Source organism: Podarcis cretensis (assembly GCF_951804945.1).
Source record: "Podarcis cretensis genome assembly, chromosome: 4".
Classification (NCBI taxonomy): Eukaryota; Metazoa; Chordata; class Lepidosauria; order Squamata; family Lacertidae; genus Podarcis; species Podarcis cretensis.
In genome coordinates this window covers 33,762,466-33,774,673 of record NC_137173.1, presented here as the reverse complement: position 1 = coordinate 33,774,673, position 12,208 = coordinate 33,762,466, and the positions used below count along the sequence as shown (strand labels likewise).

Below are 12,208 nucleotides of genomic sequence, written 5' to 3'. Positions count from 1 at the left end.
CATCTAGTTGTTGGTGGTGAGGAAATTTTTGGCATTGCAAGTTTGTGCTTGGGGGAGGGGAATAATTCCATTTGCTGTTACTTTTAAAGAGGTAGAAAAGGGCAAACTGACAGACACTTTGAAGAAGGGGAAAGAAGCTGAAAGACGCTAGGAAAAGCTTATCATATCATATATGCCTGTGTGGAATCTTGCCCACAGCTAGCTAGTTTGCAAGAACAGCACAGTCTAAACATGCACATCATAATAAATTGGTGGTGCCCAGCCTCTTTTGGCAAGTGTGCTGCAAATCAACTCTAAAATATGACACAGGGCAACTATTGTGCGCACTGCAGTACATTTGCAGCTCCCTTTCCATTGGGTGTGGTTTTGCCTCTAGTCTGCCTTGTCTACACATGCAGTGGGATGAGGTAGTAAGCATGCGGAGGTGATAAATGGACTTTACCCTTTCTGATAGCAGTGTGAGGGTCAATTTTTTAATGCACTTGTGAATTAAAATCTCCATGCAGTCAGAAAGCTAGCACAACATGTAATATTCTACACTAGAACCACTCTCCCTGATGTGTTAGCTCTCCATTTGTAATGAGGTTTGTTCTGTTTTGTTTTTTAACGTGGAGGAAGCACTGCCTGTTCTCTCCCTGTTCTCTTGCCCTCCCGCCTGAAATTAGGCCTGGGCCACAGTATGTTTTTACTGTGATTTGCCCAAAACCACCCTGTGAGCTTCGTAGGCAAGAGTTTTGAATGCAGATTTTTCACTTCCAAAATCAGCACAGTACATTTATTCTGGCCGAATGCTGCATAAAATGAGAAGGGAGCTTAGCTGATTCTCAGGGACAGAATGGTCTCTTTGACATTGCTGGATTAAGCAGTAGGCTCAAGCCACAATCCTACACATGTACCTGGCAGTAAGTCATAATGAACTTAAGGGGTCCAGCCTCTGAGTAGATATGTATAGGATTGCACTTCCAGTCTCTGGTCCTGTCCACTGGAAATGACTATGTGCTGGATAGGATAGTCTAAACGACCACTAGGTGCTAACCACTACCTTGTACCAGTGGAAGCAAAGGGTCTTGTTTCCATAGACTCAGTGGTACCTGAGCATGAGACATGGAAACCCAGGGTGGTATCCAACCAAAGAGTTTCAATAGCACAAGGAGTTTTAGCTGTGCAAAAGAACCTCCTCAGTCTCTCCTCTCTCTATGCACCTCGTGCGCTCCCCATAAATCTGCTCTGAAGGGTTGCGGGGAAATCCGGAACAATTTAGGGGGTGCTAGATGATGCATAGGGAGAAGGGAAGTTCCATTGTACAGTTAAAACTCTTTGCACTAGTTGGACATCCCCAACTGGCACTTTATCTACACCTGAATATGTGGATGCTCTTATTTTGATACTGAGATGGGTAACCTGTGGCTCTCCACATGCTATCAGACTCTTCCATCAGCCGTGACCAGCATGGTCAGAGATAATAGGTGTTATCAGTGGAGGTGGGGCTACTGGGGCTCTGCTCTCCTGCTGAAAATGCCAAGCAGTTTGAAAAATCTTCCTCCTTCAGATCTCAAAGCCACACTCTTCCCTCCCCCCCCCCCGCCATTTTATACTTCCTTGAATTTACAGAGGCATTTCTGTCAATCTCCTATGCTCTGGCTAGTGAGATTTCTGCACCATTCAGCCAATCCTAATCCAAAATGGCAAAGAGGTCCCTCCCCTGTGTCTCTTAAACTGAAAAACCATGTGACTGATTGGACTGCCTGAATTTCAGCCCTACAAAGAGGGCTCCCACTCCAGCTGTTGTTATGAGGGCTATCCAGCACAGCCAGGACAGCAGATATGAAAGGAGTCAGAACCGCTTCAAGAATAACCTCATATGATAGCCTTGGAGTATATCAGAATCATACACTGGTTGTGAACATGCCCAGAGCTATTTCCCTAAAGGCCAGCTTTTTTCACAGGTTTCCTACTTTGAAGAGCTTTTTCTGTTTAGTTTAGTGGTTTTTGTGTGACCTTGAGGGAGAGAGGGAGAGAAGTGTTTTGGATAATGAAACGTTAAATTGAGTTTTGGTTGGAGGAAAACTCTCTGCAACTAGAAGCAAGTTTCCTCACATTTCAAAAGTTTTTGTATGTTTATTTAGGGTTTTTTGCAACAGATGTGTAAACAATACATGAATTCAAAAGCTTATGTCATGTGGAATGGCTTAATTTCTAAATAAGAGGTATGGAGTCAATCTTGTCTGAGAATTATACTTGCGCCCTCACAGAAGCTCTTCCACTGTCTATCGATGTGAAGAAAATAATTGGGGTTTTTTTTGTGAGGTGTCAATGGTACTCTGCACATGTCTAATAGCACACTTTCTGTCCAAGTCCTATTGTGATGAAAGTAGCATGGTTAGAAACTGCAGTCCTACTAAGTCAAAATGTTATCACCCCCAACTGGGAGTTGTAGTCCACTGTTGTTTGAAGGACCTATCACTGTTTTAATGGCTAAAAACTGGATAATCATATTTGATGTAGTAATGAGGCCTGTGGGCATTGTGTTGTTTAGTCGTTTAGTCGTGTCCAACTCTTCATGACCCCATGGACCAGAGCACGCCAGGCACTTCTGTCTTCCACTGTCTCCCGCAGTTTGGTCAGACTCATGTTTGTAGCTTCGAGAACACTGTCCAACCATCTCATCCTCTGTCGTCCCCTTCTCCTTGTGCCCTCAATCTTTCCCAACATCAGGGTCTTTTCCAGGGAGTCTTCTCTTCTCATGAGGTGGCCAAAGTATTGGAGCCTCAGCTTCACAATCTGTCCTTCCAGTGAGCACTCAGGGCTAATTTCCTTAAGAATGGATAGGTTTGATCTTCTTGCAGTCCATGGGACTCTCAAGAGTCTCCTCCAGCACCATAATTCAAAAGCATCAATTCTTTGGCGATCAGCCTTCTTTATGGTCCAGCTCTCACTTCCATACATCACTACTGGGAAAACCATGGCTTTAACTATGCGGACCTTTGTTGGCAAGGTGATGTCTCTGCTTTTTAAGATGCTGTCTAGATTTGCCATCGCCTTTCTCCCAAGGAGCAGGCGTCTTTTAATTTCGTGACTGCTGTTACCATCTGCAGTGATCATGGAACCCAAGAATGTAAAATCTCTCACTGCCTCCATTTCTTCCCCTTCTATTTGCCAGGAGGTGATGGGCCCAGTGGCCATGATCTTCGTTTTTTTGATGTTGAGCTTCAGACCATATTTTGCGCTCTCCTCTTTCACCTTCATTAAAAGGTTCTTTAATTCCTCCTCACTTTCTGCCATCAAGGTTGTGTCATCTGCATATCTGAGGTTGTTGATATTTCTTCCGGCAATCTTAATTCCGGCTTGGGATTCATCCAGCCCAGCCTTTCACATGATGAATTCTGCATATAAGTTAAATAAGCAGGGAGACAATATACAGCCTTGCCGTTCTCCTTTCCCAATTTTGAACCAATCAGTTGTTCCATATCCAGTTCTAACTGTAGCTTCTTGTCCCACATAGAGATTTCTCAGGAGACAGATGCGGTGATCAGGCACTCCCATTTCTTTAAGAACTTGCCATAGTTTGCTGTGGTCGACACAGTCAAAGGCTTTTGCATAGTCAATGAAGCAAAAGTAGATGTCTTTCTGGAACTCTCCAGCTTTCTCCATAATCCAGCGCATGTTTGCAATTTGGTCTCTGGTTCCTCTGCCTCTTCTAAATCCAGCTTGCATTTCTGGGAGTTCTCAGTCCATATCCTGCTTGAGCCTTCCTTGTAGAGTTTTAAGCATAACCTTGCTAGCGTGTGAAATGAGTGCAATTGTGCGGTAGTTGGAGCATTCTTTGGCACTGCCCTTCTTTGGGATTGGGATGTAGACTGATCTTCTCCAATCCTCTGGCCACTGCTGAGTTTTCCAAACTTGTTGGCATATTGAGTGTAGCACCTTAACAGCATCATCTTTTAAAATTTTAAGTAGTTCAGCTGGAATACCATCACTTCCACTGGCCTTGTTATTTGCAGTGCTTTCTAAGGCCCATTTGACTTCACTCTCCAGGATGTCTGGCTCAAGGTCAGCAACCACACTACCTGGGGTGTACAAGCCATCCATATCTTTCTGGTATAATTCCTCTGTGTATTCTTGCCACCTCTTCTTGATGTCTTCTGCTTCTGTTAGGTCCTTACCACTTTTGTCCTTTATTATGGTAATCTTTGTACGAAATGTCCCTTTCATATCTCCAATTTTCTTGAACAGATCTCTGGTTCTTCCCATTCTGTTGTTTTCCTCTATATCTTTGCATTGCTCGTTTAAGAAGGCCTTCTTGTCTCTCCTTGCTATTTTTTGGAAATCTGCATTCAATTTGCTGTATCTTTCACTATCTCCCTCGCATTTTGCTTGCCTTCTCTCCTCCGCTATTTGTAAGGCCTCGTTGGACAGCCACTTTGCTTTCTTGCAGTTCCTTTTCATTGGGATAGTTTTCATTGCTGCCTCCTGTATAATGTTGCGAGCCTCCATCCATAGTTCTTCAGACACTCTGTCCACCAAATCTAAATCCTTAAACCTGTTCCTCACTTCCACTGTGTATTCATAAGGGATTTGACTTAGATTGTATCTTACCGGCCCAGTGGTTTTTCCTACTTTCTTCAGTTTAAGCTTGAATTTTGTTATAAGAAGCTGATGATCTGAGCCACAGTCCGCTCCAGGTCTTGTTTTTGCTGACTGTATAGAGCTTCTCCATCTTTGGCTGCAGAGAATATATAATCAATCTGATTTCGATGCTGCCCATCTGGTGATGTCCATGTGTAGAGTCGTCTCTTGTGTTGTTGGAAAAGAGTGTTTGTGATGACCAGCTTGTTCTCTTGGCAGAACTCTATTAGCTTTTGTCCTGCTTCGTTTTGAACTCCAAGGCCAAACTTGCCAGTTGTTCCTTTTATCTCTTGACTCCCTACTTTAGCATTCCAATCCCCTATAATGAGAAGAACATCCTTCTTTGGCGTCAATTCTATAAGGTATTGTAAGTCTTCATAGAATTGGTCAATTTCAGTTTCTTCAGCACCAGTGGTTGGTGCATAAACTTGGATTACTGTGATGTTAAAAGGTCTGCCTTGGATTCGTATCGAGATCATTCTATCATTTTTGAGATTGCATCCCAATACAGCTTTTGCCACTCTTTTGTTGACAATGAGGGCCACTCCATTTCTTTTACGGGATTCTTGCCCACAGTAGTAGATATGATGGTCATCCAAACTGAATTCGCCCATTCCCGTCCATTTTAGTTCACTGATGCCCAGGATGTCAATATTTATTCTTGCCATCTCATTTTTGACCACATCCAACTTACCAAGGTTCATGGTTCTTACATTCCAGGTTCCTATGCAATATTTTTCTTTACAGCATTGGACTTTCCTTTCACGTCCAGGCATATCCGCAACTGAGCGTCCTTTTGGCTTTGGCCCAGCCGCTTCATCAGCTCTGAATCTACTTGTACTTGTCCTCCGCTCTTCCTCAGTAGCATGTTGGACGCCTTCCAACCTGAGGGGCTCATCTTCCAGCGTCATAACTTTTATATGCCTTTTGTCTTTGTCCATGGAGTTTTCTTGGCAGGGATACTGGAGTGGCTTGGCGGTTCCTGCTCCAGGTGGATCACGTTTGGTCAAAACTCTCCACTATGACCTGTCCATCTTGGGTGGCCCTGCACGGCATAGCTCATAGCTTCTCCAAGTTATTCAAGCCACGGCAAGGCAGTGATCCATGAAGGGGCTGTGGGCATTAGGAAGTGATTATCCTCCAGCTCAGAATGGTTTGTGCCTTTTACTTTGTATTGCAGCATGACCTACTTCAGGCAAAGGCAAACTCGGCCCTCCAGATGTTTTGGGACTACAACTCCCATCATCCCTAGCTAACAGGACCAGTGGTCAGGGATGATGGGAGCTGTAGTCCGAAAACATCTGGTGGGCCGAGTTTGCCTATGCCTGACCTACTTGCTTGAGGGCTCTCATCTTGCTTTAGCAGACTACAGTATTTATTTCCCCATCAGTGCTTGTAATGAACCTTGATTATTACTGTTCTGTATCTGTGGAAAGCACTATACCTAGATCCTATCATTATCTCCTTTTATGTGGCCCAAACTCTCTACAGCACTTAGGTAGTGTAGGGGAAGCTGTTGCAGAGTAGATTCTTCATTTTATTCCAATGAAGACAGACATGGCTGTAAGGTTTCCACAGGTTTCTTTTACTTAAAATGATCAGCCATTATAGTAGGATTGCATTATTTCAACCATACGTGGATGGTTGAAATTGTACAAGTTAAATCCAAGCAAGGTAGAGAGCTTAAAAACTCTTTTTTGCGGACTTCTGGGTTAGCGCCTCTGGCAATGGCGGAGTTCCTCTGATCGGGAGGAACTTGCTCCGTGGAATTTAGGGTCTGGCCGCCACGGCGAAGGCGGAGACCCACTAAAAATCGCAGGCGGGAGAAGCCTGTGAACGTGGGATTCAGCTGGCACCTTTTGCACCTCCCCTACTCACGGGGAGACCCGGTTTCAGGTATCCGGAGCGATGTTGGGTGAGCGGCGCGGTGCTTTGAATTGACTGCTTCTTTCACGGAGTGAAGCCGCATTGCTGTTGCCGGAGAGCGCTGACTTTTTCCTGTGGACAATTTGATTCTAAACAACTACCCATGAGTAGAACGGAAAATTGGATTTTTAAACATCTTAATTTGGCACCAAAATGGGGAGGTTTCAAACAGGAAGTCCGCCTTCCCCTTTTGTAAATAGATTGAAGCAAAGAATTTGCAAGCTAAAGTCTTGGAAAGTCCTATGTAAAGGATTAAACCTCCAACGGCTAAAATCATTAAACCCCCCTTGGAGGCAGGAGAAGAGGGGGGGATTTTGGATCGTGTAAGCCTGCAGGAGAGAGTGAAGAAAGTTGGATCACCACCGCTCTGAACCTGGAAATGGACTGCTAGTAAGACTGACGTTTTTGGGAAAGTTCATTGACTGTGACAGTTAGTTAAATAAGAGAAATACATTGTTTTCATTGTCTTCTTCTGCATTTAAAAAGGAGTAAAAGTAGCTGAAAATTGAAACTGATTTTAGTGCTTGAACTGTGCTTAAAAGGATTGATACAAACAGAAATTGTTTCCCTCTAGAGGGAGCCTTTGAAATTGTTACAGGAGTTGGGCTGGTGGAATCTCCAGCTGCAAGAGAAAACCGTGAGATTGACCTTGGATTGCTTGAGAATGTCGACAGAAGAAGCCTTAGTGATTGCACTATGCAAGATAAGTGAGTCATTGGAACAGCTCCATAAAAAGATGGACGTGATGAATATTAAAATTGATATTTTGGGACAAAAAGTGACTAATTTGGGACAAAAAGTGACATCTACACAGAAACTATTCAGGAACCGATACAGGAATCTACTTTGACATGCCAAATGGTGGAGAAAGCGAGGGAGAAAGTTGTGGTTGTTGAACCTAAAGTAATACAAGTGGAGAGGGAGAGAGCCCCAGCCTTACAGAGGCAACTTGATGATTACAAGTTGTTGCCCTCTATGATTGAATTCAGAGAAAGTCAGATTGGAACCCTGCTTGGACTGGAGAAGGAAAGTTGGATAGATCACCTCATGCAGGGATTTACTGACCTTTTGGATCTGGACCTGGGTCAGGAGGAAATTGGAGTTGTGGGGACCTGCAGATTTGGAGGGACTTTGAAACACGTCCTGAAATATCTTTTGGATTTAAGTTTTAACCACGGAGATGACATGTCGAGAAGGAATAAAAACATTGTTAGGTTAGAGCTCCCTTGAGACCTACTCTTCAGCATCAAAGAAAGGAAATTAAGAACAAGATCAGCAGAAGACAAAGTAAAGTAAAGTAAAGTATAAGTAAAGTAAAGTAAAGTAAAGTATAAATGCGAAGAAGACTTGCAGAAGGGACCTGGAAAAGAGTTAAGAGCCTCGGACAGAAGAGACCAGGTTGATGGACTATATGGAATTGACGGAAATGACTGGCAGACTCCGAGACCAGGGAGAAGAGACGGTGGAAGAAGATTGGAAAAAGTGTAAAGTTTATTTATAGAAATATGGTAAAATTAATGAATGTTAGAAAAATGTTGGAATGAAATTATATGGCCTTAGCAGAAGTGTTATAAGGAGTTAAGCATAAATAAGTATTATAGTATTAATGGAAAATAAGGTTAAAATAAGTTAAGATATTTATATGACAGAAAATAGTGAAAGATGGAAAGGATTTGCTGAAACAATTAATAGAAGTGGAATACAAAAAGGGAGGTGAGAGGAAGTCGATGAAACAAGGGAATGAAAGATAAGGCATTGAAATGGTATGATGTATGTTTTAAAATTGTTTTTGTTCTGTTTTGTTTAGTTTAATGCGTTAATGTTGTGTGGTGTATTGTTTATATATTGTATTGTATTGTTTTTTTCTTTTTTTGTTTCTTCTTCTTTTTTTCTCCTTTTCTTTTTCTTCTTGTTTGTAAGGTTTAAAAGTAATAGGTCAACCTGGCGCATAAAGAGCTTTAAAGCTCTCTGACTTGCTTGGAGGGAACGGCCTACTCCAGATGTCAGTTCTGGGGTGCTTGTATGAGATCTAATGGGGCCATCCAAGTTCCCACAAGATCTTGCATGAGCATCCTTAGCCTCCCAGAGCTTGTGCTGAGCAGGCCTTACCCAGCAAGCAAGGCAGAGAGCTTTAAAACTCTTTTTGCACCAGGTCTGCTTGGGTTGTCTGAACGAAAAAGCTTTTAAGCTCTCCGGCTTGCTTACTGAGGACACACACTGGTTCTGGAAGTACAAGGGGTTCTCTCCTACTCCCCTTCACCTGCTAGCCGCAAGGGCAGCTCCCAAGGTTTTTGTTATTGTTAGGAATGCTGGCAGTAAATCACATGGTGTAAGTTGGTGTTAACTATTAGCAAGAACATGATCTGCACAGACTTGGAGTGTCAGGTCTAATGAGCACAGTAACTCATCCCTGGGAGGTGTTGCCTCATGGACCAAGACTGAAAGTCCACAGATCCTCACAGCCGTCAAAGTTCCCTTCTTTCCAGCTCCCTTCTTTCCAAGCAATCAGAAACTCGGTCTGTAAAAACTTTTTAGAGTGGAGTTAAAATCATTCTGGCGGGGATTCAGTTTGTGGGGGCTGATTGGAGAGGGAGAAGCAAGCTCTCCGAGATTCTTGCGTTGGTTCAGAACTGATGCCGCTTTGGGGAAAGCACTGCCCATGTGTGCTTGCTTGTTTGCTGCCTGCCCAATCTATACTACAAAAGACACTACAATTCTCCAGTGTTCACCCATCCACAAATAAGTTGACCCTGCAAAGCGGTCCTGGACTTCCTTCCGCTTGGGGAGCTTGCAGTAATATCCATGCATTGAGCCACACACACATAAGCACAATGTCAGAGGAGACAGACAAGCAGAAACAGGTAGTCTGGAATGTAATCTTCTATTGAGAGAAAAGCAATTTATGCCGGTTTCCAAATGTACTGGTTGGAACTGGTTAATGAAAATAAGCATAGTGCCAAGGGAAAATTTGTAATATGGCTCAAAGCAGAGTCCGCTGAGAACATGGCAGCAGTTTGAAAAGAAACCCAAATCACTTCAACTCCCTTGTGCTTTGTTTCCCGCACCTTGCCCATTCTGTTTACCATATCTGTGAAAGGACAAAAAATGTTATTTTTATGTTTGCTTGGCAAAGTATCCATTATAGTGGCAGCTAAAGTTAGTTTGCAAAGCCAGAATTTTCTCTCCCGGTGTTTGGAAACACAATAACGTCTGCCAACTTACTCTGAAGGAGTCTCTCTCTCTCTCTCTCTCTGCTTCAGAGAGCCAGTTGGCCCTGGAACATCTGGCAGATTTGACTGAATAATTGGACCGAGAAGAAGGCCACACAGTGCCAACAGCAACAGAATGCCCTGGGGCCAGAAAGAGAGCGAATGTCATTGAATGTGGGGAAGAAAAGAGAAGTCTCCTCAGAGAAACTGCTCATTTCTCTCTGCTGATTTTGAGTCACAAGTACAAAACAGAAAATGCATACAGGGTTCTTACAAACCACTTGATGTGTACTGCTGGATGTGAGACCTTTACCAGGCACAGATGTTGTTGTTCTGAAGGCTTACTTAGAAAATAAAATGTAATTTACTGTACTGTAGGCCATGCAAGTGAAGTGCATGTCCAAATCCCTTTTTCTTTCTTTCTTTTGAGCTTGCAGCTAAATACGTGAAAAGGTTAAACACCTAATTAAATGTGGAAAACTAGTTTGACCACTGATCTGTAGGAAAAGTGATTTAAACTGCAATCTTCAAACCACTTTAGTTTAAATAGTCCCAAAGAGGTCACTGGAGTTAAGTAGTTTGATGACCACAGTCTTAGCAACATAAGTGAAAGTATTAATGGAGCAACTGTCAGAACTACAAAACTACCCACACTCATATTTGCCATGCTTGTATGATGTGGTTGGTAGCAGGGTAACCAAATGCCAGGATGGGGCCCCTTAAACCATTAATGGTTGTGTGGTAGGGAGAATTTTGACAAGTGCAGCTTGTCATGCAGGGATGAGAAAAGCACCACCTCTTGAAATTAAAAATTGAGGGTGGTCAAATGCAAAGCATCTCTATCTGATTAGCAGCAGCACATCTGCTGATCACTGGGAGCACTTCCAGGCAACCTATTTATTGATAATTCATCCCACTTTCTTTCCACAAGTTTGCAGGAAGTTTAGATGATGCCAGCTATTTATTGTGGTGAAGTTATATGGCATCACATAAAGCCATTGTTATTTCACACTTTCCAGTGCATTTCCATCACTTTCCTTATGGCTAAAAGTCCAGGTTTGTTGCTCAAGAGCAGAGATGGGTGAATCCGTCAATTTCAATTTCTCTTAAATTCAGCTCTCCACATTTCCACATCGTTTTGTGACTTTTTCTGACTCCACATGAAAATACATCAGCATTTGATGGAAATCTCTCCCAATACATATATTTTTGCAAGCAATTTTCTCTGATGTGTTTTGTATGATACATTTTAATGCACATTTTACCTAGCATATGCATTTTTGTACATATTACTTGGCTGGAGAACTGCACTGCAGAATTCAGAGACGTGCAGCTTTCAAAGGATAACTGTGCTACAGACTGCATATTGTTTTAGCAAGTATGAATTAGGTAGGCTCACCGTTAAATGTGATCTGAATCAAATCTCTTCCCCAACCCTACCCAAGAGTTCCAAATCAGCTTGAAATTGTGCAACCTGAATTTGCTGGTATGTGATTGAATCCTGCCTGAAAATAGAGACAGTCTGGAAGTTCCCTGGGACTCTTTAGTTTGGTTCTGGGTCAGGAATGTAGTCATTTGTAGTTGGGAATGGTACTATGAGAATGGTGTAAAAAGGCTTAAGGAGATGGGGCACTGGCGACCATCTAATATTGTTGTGGTATTACCTTTATGTGGTGGTGCAGAAGGGAAGACAGTAGTATGCTGGGTGGAGCAGTAGCTTTGATTTGAACCACACTGGGAACTGTATAAGAAATAAAGCCAACTCTGTAAAATGAAAATGCATTTTCAGGACTTGGAATCTGGTTGAAGTCTTCCTGAGCTTTGGTTTCTCTTCAGTCCCTTTGCCCATATTATTTAGTGGTGGATTTTGAAAGGACACTCTGAGGTTTAACTCCCCAGTATATTCAGTGAAAGCTACAGGAAGATGGTCCATTTGAAGCTTTCACCTGAAATTGATGGGTCACCAACTTGGATGCCTTTAAAAGAAGATTAGACAAATTCCTTGAGGGTAATGCCATCAGTGGATACTGGCCATGAAGGGTATCATTGGGAGCTGTTTGCAACCACAATATTAGAAGCTCAGCTTGAAGGTATACCATGGATGAAGAAAGGTACCACCAGGGCCAAGAGGAACCCTGCATGGTTAAGAAGCAGAGTTAAAGATGCTATTAAAGGTGAGAAACTGTCCTGTGCAAACTGAAGTCTTGTCCAAACGTGGAAAACAAATACCACACTGGGAATCATTAGGAAACAGATTGAAAATGAAACTGACAATATCAGAATGCCATCGCACAAGTCTATGGAGCAACCACTCTTAGAAAACTGTGTACAGGCAACACACAATTTTCACTGGAGTTGTGTTCTGGATTATCACTTGCGATGGTGGAGTGCGCACTACACCCCATTATGCCTCCACTTCCATTCCACCCCTTTTTCTGGCCACTTCC

At 42.8% G+C, this 12,208-nt stretch overlaps 1 long non-coding RNA gene across 1 annotated transcript in view; it reads left to right on the top strand.

The window, feature by feature from the left end:
* LOC307215152 overlaps positions 1-11,207 on the top strand; it is a 41,014-nt gene extending 29,807 nt beyond the window's left edge. The window contains exon 3 of the long non-coding RNA XR_013838325.1: positions 9,813-11,207. This is a non-coding gene — a long non-coding RNA (uncharacterized lncRNA). The remainder of the gene's footprint in view (positions 1-9,812) is intronic.
* Positions 11,208-12,208: the final 1,001 nt, after the last annotated feature.